The following is a 10,219-nucleotide window of genomic DNA, read 5'->3' on the forward strand; positions in this document are numbered from 1 at the left end:
TGTTCATCAGGTCCTGAGGCCCGGGGTGAATACAGAATGGTGACGTGGACTAGGAAGGCTTGAATGCATAAATTTCAGCCATTGTTGTTTATTTTCCCCAGGGCCATGACATGGTCAGATTTATGTTTTGGACGGGTCACACTGGCAGCGATGTAGGAGATACGATGACATTGATTTAAGGAACATTCGGGAGTAAAATTGGTGAATAAGATTTGATGATTGACCTGATACGGAGGAGAGGCCAGCAAGGAGTCTGAGGTAATGGGGGGTCCCCGGCTGGGTGCCTGGGTAAATGATGAGGGGCTGAGACCCAGAGAGATGCAAGTAAGGATGGAGAAGAGCAGGAGAAAGAAAGTTCTGCTGAAATTCAGACTGAACCTGAAATCCTGCAAAGCAACCAACTGGGGTGAGGGTTGGATACAGATACAAGAATATGCCCAACACAACTGGTTGTTTAATCACAAGAACTGCTAAACTCAACCAGAAAAGAAGTGTGAGCATTAAGACACACATGAGTAGAGGATAGAGAACCTGCAAATCATAAAGACAAGTAAGGGGACCCAGGAAAAAGGCTGAACAACCTTCAGAGTGCATGTTGTCAAAGCTGTCAGTAAAGGATTTTCAAGAAAGATCAGGAGCCAGGGACAAACCGCGGCTCAGGGGGAAGAGCAGAGCACAGCCACCGCGGGGGCAGGAACGAGCTCTGAGAACAGTTCCCGCGGACACTCGAGCCCCGCGAGGCCGACGACCTAGGAGGTCAAATCCCTCTCCCTCGGGTGAGCCGTGCACAGTGCTGTGTACAGTATAGACCACGACAGAGGCCCTTTGCTTGACCAAACCTCAGTCAGTGTGAGCTTTCTGTAAAACCTCGTTTCAGCAAGAACCCTGCTAATTCAGTTTAAACAGAACACACCCGCTCATTGTCTGATAGGGTTCCTCATCCCTCACCATCTCACGGGTGAAGTCTCACCACCCAGGCCTGCCTTCAGCGAGGATCCTGTCCCGTCATTTCAGCTGGAACCCCCCACACCCTTGATGCTTCCCCTCTGGAGCCCTCCGTCCCCTGACGTCCATCCTGCTCCCTGGCCACAGATTCCCACAAGGCCGTGCTCCCTCTGTCTCCCCGACTGGAAGAGCCCATCGCAGTGGCCCCTGCACCTATCATCCTGGGCTGCCTCACCATCTCTAACAAGTGTCATTGAATATATTTTTTCTGTACTAGTTTTTCCTTGCTTCGGAAGCTCTAATGGTCATTTTAATTATTTTATATATACCAGTGTTATAAAAAGACTATAATGACAAAAAGAGTAATATGATGTAAAATTTTGGAGACTTGGCTAAACAGTCAGCATGTAAATAAGGAAGCCGAGGCCCAGGAAAATGGGAGTGATTGCTCAAAGATCACATGTTTACTGACCAACAGAGGCCTAAACTTTCCCTCTCATAGGACTTCCATGACCAGTCCTCCCTTCCCTGTTAATGATGAGGCCCTTTAGTAACTCACAGAGGCCCTAAGGCAACCATTTGCCTTTCAGATCTCAGCAGCTTTTACTGAGATCTTGACAGTATTGGTCCCCAGTGACTGGACAAGACTCAGGTCACAAATAGAAAGTGTCTCAGTGAGAGTTCGTGAAGTATCATGACAGTGTCCCCACAAAATGATCTTCATGTGGACAAGCCTCCAAACACACTGTGACTCCCATCCAACTGTCAGTGCCTAGTGCCATTAGCAAAAGAGTGAGGGTTTTCAAGACTGCATCTCAAAAAGTCTGTTCAAGCCCTGAAATTTTCATTTTTCAAGACTGTCTTCGAAACCAGTTCTTCTGCACCTCCAAGAGTTTTTCTCCCAATATTAGTGCTATGCATACAGCTTCACTTTTATCCAACAGTTTCACAAAAAGACTTCATCTCACATAAAAGCAAAGGAAAGCAAGTGCAGAATGTAGATGGTGTTAGGTCCAAAACTGTGTCAGGAGAGAAATGCTTCCAGGAAGGTGGAGAAAGAACCTCTAAAATTCTGATCATCTGTAAAAGCAAGAGGAACACTGAAACATTGTCAAACAGTTGGAGAAAGAACCTCTAAAATTCTGATCATCCATAAAAGCAAGAGGAACACTGAAACATTGTCAAACTTTTTCAGAACTCTGGAAATTAACAAAAAGTTTAAAACAATCTGAGGAACATTTATTCCAAAAAAAAGTCAGTAAGAAATGAATGTCAATAAGAACCACCAGCTTTCTGGTGCTTTAATTCACCCTATTCTCATCCCCCTCTTCCCAGTTCTGCAGTCTCCTTGAAAACCAACAGCCTCCCAATAGGAGTAACACTAAAAACCAGCCTCCTAGGAGCAACTGGAATGCGCAGAAGGGATTCAGGGCTCTGAAACATGTTCAATTCCCATAAAATGGTCATTATGTATCTGGCACCTCTCACAAAACTCCCTACTCAAGATCGCCCGTACATGGCCTGACTCAGAGCAGGGTCAGTGAGGACCATCCAAAAAGGAAATGAAGCAATTGTGTTTACAACATATCCAAAAGGATAAAATACTAAGGAATACATGTAACAAGGCAAATGCAAGACTTATATAGTAAAAACTACAAAACATTGTTGAAATAAATTTAAAAGGACCTAAGTAAATGGAAAGAAATCCATGTTTTTGGACGAGAACAATTAATATTGTTGAGATGTCAATTCTCCAAAACTAGTCAATATATCTGACCTACTGCCTATCAAAATCTTGGTAGATGTTTTTGCAGAAAGTAAAATATTCATATGGAAATTCACATAAAAATGCAGTGGACCCAAAATAGCCACAATATCTGGAAAAAAGGACAAGAGTTGGATAACCCTTACTTACCAATTTACAAACCTGCAAAAAAGCTTCAGGAACCAGGACATTGTGGTACTGGCATTAGGGTTAGATACATAGATCAACAGAATATAACTAAGAGGCTGAAAATAAATAAACCCTTAAGTTTACAGCAATTCATTTTCAATAAAGGTGTTAAGACAATTACATGTCTCTCCAAGAAACTATACTGAGACAACAAGATATGCACGAATAAATGAACAGAGCTAGACTCCTACCATACATCAGATGCAAAAATAAGAGCATGGTTCATAGACATAAATGCAAGTGCAAAACTAAAAACTCTTAGAAGTTAACAATTGAGACATTTTGTGACATTACACTAGGCTATAGGCTCTTAAGACATAACACCCAAAGCAGTTTTACCATAACAAATAAATACGTAAGTAAATTGGACTTCATTATTTTTTTTTCAATTGTGCTGCACCATCATAAGAAAGTCAAATTGAAAAGTCAACATACTGAATGGGAGAAAATGTTTGCAAACCACACCACTGGTAAGGGATGGAATCAGAATAAAGAAGTTTTAAAGTAATCCAATTTAAAAATGTGCCAAGGACTTGACTAGCTATTTCTCCAAAGAAGACATACAAATGACTAATAATCACAAGAAAGATGGTCAATAGCATTTGTTATAGGAGAAATGCAAATCTAAATACACTGGGATGTTTCTGCACACCCACTAAGGTGACCAAAATTAAAGAGACAGACAACACCATGTGTCACTCAGCATGTAGAGAAATTCAAATCCTCATACATTCCTGTTGGGATTGTAAAATTGTGCAGCTGCTTTGAAAAACTGGCAATTTCTGAAAATGTCAAGCTAGTTACCATATGACAGCAAGTTCACTCCTGGCTGTATACCCAAGAAAATGGAAAGTGTATGTCTGCATGGAACCCTGTACACAAATGTTCATGGCAGCATTATTCATAATAGTTATAAGTGAGAACAACCCGAATGACCAGCTAATGAATGGACAAACAGAATGTGGTCTATTCATGCAATGTGACATTACTTGGCAATACAACGAAGATGAACATTGAAATGTTATGCTGAAGGAAAGAAGTAGCATACAAAGACTATTGTATTATTCCATTTATGCTGAATGGCCAGCCTAGGCACACCCACAGGGACCAAGTAGATCTGATTTTCAGGAGCCAGGCAGGGGCAAATCAGGATGTACTGCCAGTGCACGCAGGGCATTTTTGAGGGGTGATGGGGATATTTCAAAACTAGTGGTGATGGTTGCACAACTCTGTGAGCACACCAGAAACACTGAACTGTATGCTTTAAGGGATGAATTTCAGAATATGTGCACTATACTTCAGTTAAGCTGGGAGAGAGAAGAAAGGGGTTTCGCCAGTCAGGGAAGGAGATGAGAGTGTGGTGCAATGGCGTATCACAGCAGAAGGGGCACCTCCAGGGCTTAACCTCAAATCTGTTTGCTGTTAGGAACGACCACAACCATTATTAGTCTTCAAAATGGGTTTTGATCAATAAAAAGCTCTCATCCTTACCCTTTAGATTATTCTAGATAAAGAGTGACAATAATCCACAAGGACCTCTTTTGTCATCTGATCTCTCATTTTTGGGGTCTGGAAGACACAAGCATTGAACACAAAATTTGTTCTCAAGCACATTCTTGAGATTACTTCTATATTCATAATTGAAAATTCAACATAAATCTCTATTTTAGCATACCTAATGATTATCATAATTTCCTTCTTTTAAGCCCAATTATTTTTCAATTAGAAATTCCAATGATTTTTCAAGTGTCTATCTTCACCTTCAAGTGACAAAGCATGCCACACAGATTATTTCAGTTACAATTTAAAGCACTGCCTAATGAGGATATTTTAAAATGTCAATCAAAATATTGTGATAAGAAAACCAAATTCATTAACAAAATAGATGATAAATAACTCATTATTTCTTGACAAAAAGCTCCATTAGATGCTTTTAGCATTTCATTAATGTGTGTGCAGGAGAAACAGAAAAGGTTTTTAAAAAATTCCTTAGAGTTTCGAATCCCCTCCCTCTGCCCTCTGAGGGCTGCGTATTCATTTCTGAGCCTCTTGCACCGTTGTCTTGGGAAGCAGGGAAGGGACTCCGAGGCAGGAGGAACAACGTGTGTGCAGGCTGAGGACAGGAACGGCGTGTCGACTCTAGAGAACTCGATTCGTTCAAGATGACTGGAGTCCATAGTGTATAAGGAAAAGCACCAAGCATCTTTTTATGTACCTGACGTTATCCTTTAAAAAGTTACATTATATGTGGGAGGAAGTCATGACTCAGCCTGTGCAGGTGCCTTGGGTCAAAGCGCAGTCCTGAGATAGCAGCACGGGGCCTCGTTCCCAGTCCTCTGCGAGCTTTTCCTTCACTGTGGCTGCTGTTTTCAGTGGCCTGGCATGGAGGGAGGTAGAAAATGAATAGAGACTTAAAAAGACCAGGTCTGAAGGGACTGGTGTCTTCTTCATCTCTGAGCCCTTTGTGGCTGGTCCCACGCGGCTTGATACACACCCCATGCTTGTGACAACTCACTGAGCTCATAGGGAAATTTCAGGGGGGTTTCCATTCCAATGCATTATCCCAGCAGATGAACTCTTTAGTCAGAAGAAAATTCCAGGCACCATTGGGGGACTGCCACGCTGCCTTGTTGTTCGATGAATAATCAGACCATTTTGTCATCCAGAGTGGAGACAGAGAGTCACACACAGCCAGCCCCCAGTGTTCAAACTGGGCCACCTCTTCAGTAACGGTTTGGTGTGTATCAACACCAAAGAAGTAGGGGAGAAGTGTGTGAGTGCGTGGACACCACACCACTGATCCGCCTCTCGGAGTGGAACCTGAAGTCCCCACCCACTCTATGAGCATTTCCTAACACGGGCTGCACCTCCAGCTGTGAATTAGCTTGTTTCATTAAATAAATACATCAAAGACCCAGCTCACCTCTACAAGTCATTTATAATATAACCAGTTAGTAAAATTCAACACGTGATAGAAAAAAAAAAAAACTGACCGATTCCAAGAACTGAGAGTAATTAAGGGAGTCGCATGTTAAGACACTGGCACAGGGCTTTGTCCCTTATCGCTCATTAACCTTCCAACACGCTACTTAACATCTCTGCCTCGGTTCTCTCCTCTAGAAAGGGAGATGATACACTTTATTGCCTATGTTATTATCACAATAAGTGATATTCACAGGCAAAGTGTCTAATGCATCCCTTGGCAAATATCAAATGCTCGATAAAAGCCAGTTATTACTGGGTAATTAATAAAGTGTTTGTAATTACAGCTAAATCGTTTGTGTTCTCAAACAAGTCCCTCATCTTGGGTTAAAGTCTAGCCAACGTACATGTGGAGATCAGTGTAGGCAAAGGCATGTGGAATTCCCTCCAGGCCGTCATCTTCTGGCCGCAGTTGACAGGATGCAAAAGTTCACATAAAATCATATGGCACTTTGACCCTGATGACCCGCACCCTCATCAGGCCTTCAAGCACTTTCTCTCCCCGTTGCTGCAGCACACCAGACTCGACAAACATCTGCCCTTGTGTTCTGGTGAGTGTAACTTGAGCTAGGACACAAATCACCTTGACACCCTGTTACAGAGACGGGAAATGCTATTTTCATGTATCTGCTAATAGCTGTCCTCCGCAATAGCACCCATGTGACCTTTAAATATCACAGAAGCTAAGTGCCAAGGGAGAATAATAATGGCATTTTAATTGATTGGTAAATTATTGAGCAGCGTCAGCTGACACTCCGACACCTCTCCCCTGTCCCCGCTCTGCCCCCTCTCACGGGGACGGATCATCATGCTCTCTGGAGGGCTCCTGTTTTGCTTGCATATCCATCTATGACCCATCTGACCCTGTCTTCTGTGGCATAGCATGTAGGTTAGCTAAAGGAATGTGCAGGTAAATGTTAGGGAAAATAACGCTGTGGAAATTGTTTGCTAAAAAGCAAATGCCACTGTAGGCTACACTTCGCTGACGTTCTAACCATTCCAAATGAAATGTAACAGGCAGTACTTTTGAATTTATTCTTGCTATTTTTAAAAATAGGATTTTTTCATGGATTTCACAATGAATTTAAAGTTCCTTTGGCCATGATTCTCTGAGTTTCTAGATTTCTGACCCTGGTAATAATTACTAAATTTTAATACTGATCACAAGTGAGTGACTACATAATCCTTGTTCCCTCGTATGGCATTACTATTTTCAGAACAATTTTATTTATGGAAATCCAAATATAATCCTGCTAGCCCGATAAAACTCTGGCTTCATTAAAAATGCCCAAATCATCTCAACCCCTTCTTGGCGTATTTATAATTTTGACCACACTAGATGTCAAGACTATAAAGACTGCTTTGCACTGTCTCATATTCTAAAATCTCTTTCCAACCAGATCTGAATTTTCAGGAAAGCCTTATGGGTCCCCAGCACTCATGGTGCTGCAGAGTGTATGGGGCAGTGGGAAGGGTGGTACAAGTGGGCACACAATTGTCAGGAGCAGCCTGGGACCCTGAGCAATGGATTCTCAGAATCTCCATCTCTTAATCCGCAAAGTTTCATGGAACAGTGGTCAGGAAGAAACCAGAAAGCCTAGTGTCCCCTGTGCTGGGGTTTCTGGGTGGGCCCCGAGCGGTGCAGCACCCGTTCCCTCAAGGAGGGCTTCGGTGCCCCACTGTGGAGGGTGTGGTCAGTGGGCAGCCCCCGTCCCTCTGGGCTGTGCCTCGGCTGCACAGACCTGTCTTGCCCAAGGACACCTCTGTCCCAGAGAGTTCCACATGCAATGACTCATTGTTAATCAACTTCAGTCTGAAGCAGTAAAGCTCTGATTGTCCCCACATGGACCCATACACTCCCCAAAGCTCCTTGTGGGGTTCGCTTGTGTCTGTTCATTCTGCCCAGTCCCAGACGCTCAGCCTCCCCCACTGATACTGATTTCTAAATCGTACCCTGCAGACCAAATTCTGCCTCATCATCTGTCTCCAGAGACTAAAACCTGCCATGGTGCTTGATGCCTGCTGATCTTACGGCGGAATATTCATCTTCTCCCCCAAGGACAGGAGAGCAAGGCTTCCTGGCTCCCGTGCTCTCCCTCTTTCTGCATCATCTGCCTCTCCTGCAATGAGGCCCTTCAGGCTGGTATCACTGCAGAGCTCTCTGGTCCGACTGCTGTGCATTCCCAAACCTCACGCCCACAGATCCATCACCACCAGCAACATAGCACGGAACACGGTTAGGATCCCCCCCAAGATGCCATAACTATTCATTTTCATCTTGAACATTTAATTCTACCTTCACCTCCTCTGAGAAATCTCCCTGGGCCCTTTAGTTCGTGTTTGGTGTCCACGTGGCACTCCGGGCCTCCTGCCACGTGCAACCACCATGCTGGGATGTACATCATCCTGCTTGCCCCCCGCAGTCCGTCAGCTCATCACGGGGGAGGCACACGCATCTCGGCAGCTGTGGGTCCCCACACAGGGTGCTGGCACAGCAGGCCCTCAGCATCCCCCGTGGGAAGGCTGGAGGAGTGGCAGGAATGGATGCGCAGACGATGCGTTCCCAGAGTGCCGGGTCACCCCTCTTCCTAGACTCTTCCCCTGCCGTTACCATCAGAGTGCAGAGGTGAAAACACCTCTACATGATTTCAAACCAAGAGACCCTGGTTTTTGTCTCTGTATAACTGTGTGTCTGATAGTCGTGCAGTCCAAGGCCCAAGAAAGCGAGAGAGGAAGGCAGTCACCAGGTGCTACTTCTGCTTGCGCCACAGTCAACAATATACGCCATGATTGAAATCACAGTGCGCACAGATACACTCACGGCGGCAGCATGTGCATGACCTTCTCTCCAGCTTGATGCTAATATTAGCTCATTCAACGAAGAATTCAACTTCTACATTGTCTGCAAGTTCAGTATCAACGTGCTGTTGGATTTGGGGAGCAGTGGGGAGCAATGCCCGCATGATTCTGTGGGTGGTTCGGAGTGCTCACATGCTCCGAGAGGGGCCGTAAGCCAAAGACGGGGACGGCACTAAGCTCTTAGCCCCCAGAGAGATAAGCTTCCTCCCTCACTGCTGAGCCCAAATTTGTAAGACATCAGGGCTCCACTAACCTCCCCGGGCCGTGTGGGGAGAGCAGGGAATCTTTCGACGTGTCAGTAAGAACCACAAATGGAAGCGATGTAAGAGGTGTCCAGCCGTGCCTCCAGCTTCAGGAGTCAGTCAGAAGACGCCAGGGAAAAAGGGTGAGGGAGCAACGGGGGGATCCTCACCCAGCCCTCGGCTCCCCTCTCCAGCCCTCCCTGAGCAGTCAGCCCAGGGGGTCCGCTGTCCTCCCTGCCTGTGGCGGTTGGCACACAGACCGGCAGTTGGGCTCCTGTTCCGGACCTGCAGCCTGGCAGGGCAGGCTGGGGGTGTGGACGAGGATTGGAAATGGGCCTTGAGTACTTAGGAAAATTCCAGCTTCCGGAAGCTAACTGCTGGCTCATTCTGATGTCACACACAATGGACTAAATGTTTATTAGGTGCCAGCCACCTGCTCTGGCGATGGGGTACAGAGGCAGCGGTTAGGGCGGGCCTCCAGCCGGAGCCAGCCTGCCCAGGGATGCGCCCGGTCCCCTCTACCAGCCCCCACTAAGGCCGGGCCAGCAGCCTCCTGTCCGTGCCTCCAAGTCCTCATCTGCAAAAGAAAGATAAGAAAAACACAGGATGTGCCCACGGCGTTGTCACAAGGATAAATGAGCTAATATAAATCAGGGACTTAGAGCGCTGCCTCAGTGACTCCTGGCGGCCGTGGCCATTATAAATATTAATGAGGAAAGGCAGGCATGATCCCCCTGCCTTCTCACCTCCAGCCGAACGCCAGCTCTAACCCCCACCGCAGCCGCTCGCTGCCTCCCTCCCCAGTGTGCCATTTGGTGACCTGTCAACCTTTGCCATCATCAGTGACCTTGATGGGATGGCATTTCCTGTATCAGGGTGCCCCTGGGCACCTGTCTGGGAGAAGCGCTCCCAAACCCAGCCTCCCCACTTCAGTCCACCCAGATGTGACATCTTCAGGTTCTAATTCTGCCTTCTTGTCTATGACTGTGAACACATCACTTAACATAATTTGACCTCAGTTCTCCATCCATGAGAGAGGAACTAAGAATAAATAATCTCAAGTCGTCTTCCATTTTAATTTCCTATCATTTTATGATGGTCGTCTGTGAGTCATTGAAAAGAATAGCCCAGTTCCTCTTCACAAACGTAAGACAAACACACTTAGTGCTTCCCCCAAGGTGGTCGTGGGGTTCAGCACTATCAGGGTAAAGAGCTCTGGACCCAGGGCACAGTGGAG

The sequence above is a fragment of the Manis pentadactyla genome, chromosome 8, assembly GCF_030020395.1.
Source record: "Manis pentadactyla isolate mManPen7 chromosome 8, mManPen7.hap1, whole genome shotgun sequence".
NCBI classification, from domain to species: Eukaryota; Metazoa; Chordata; class Mammalia; order Pholidota; family Manidae; genus Manis; species Manis pentadactyla.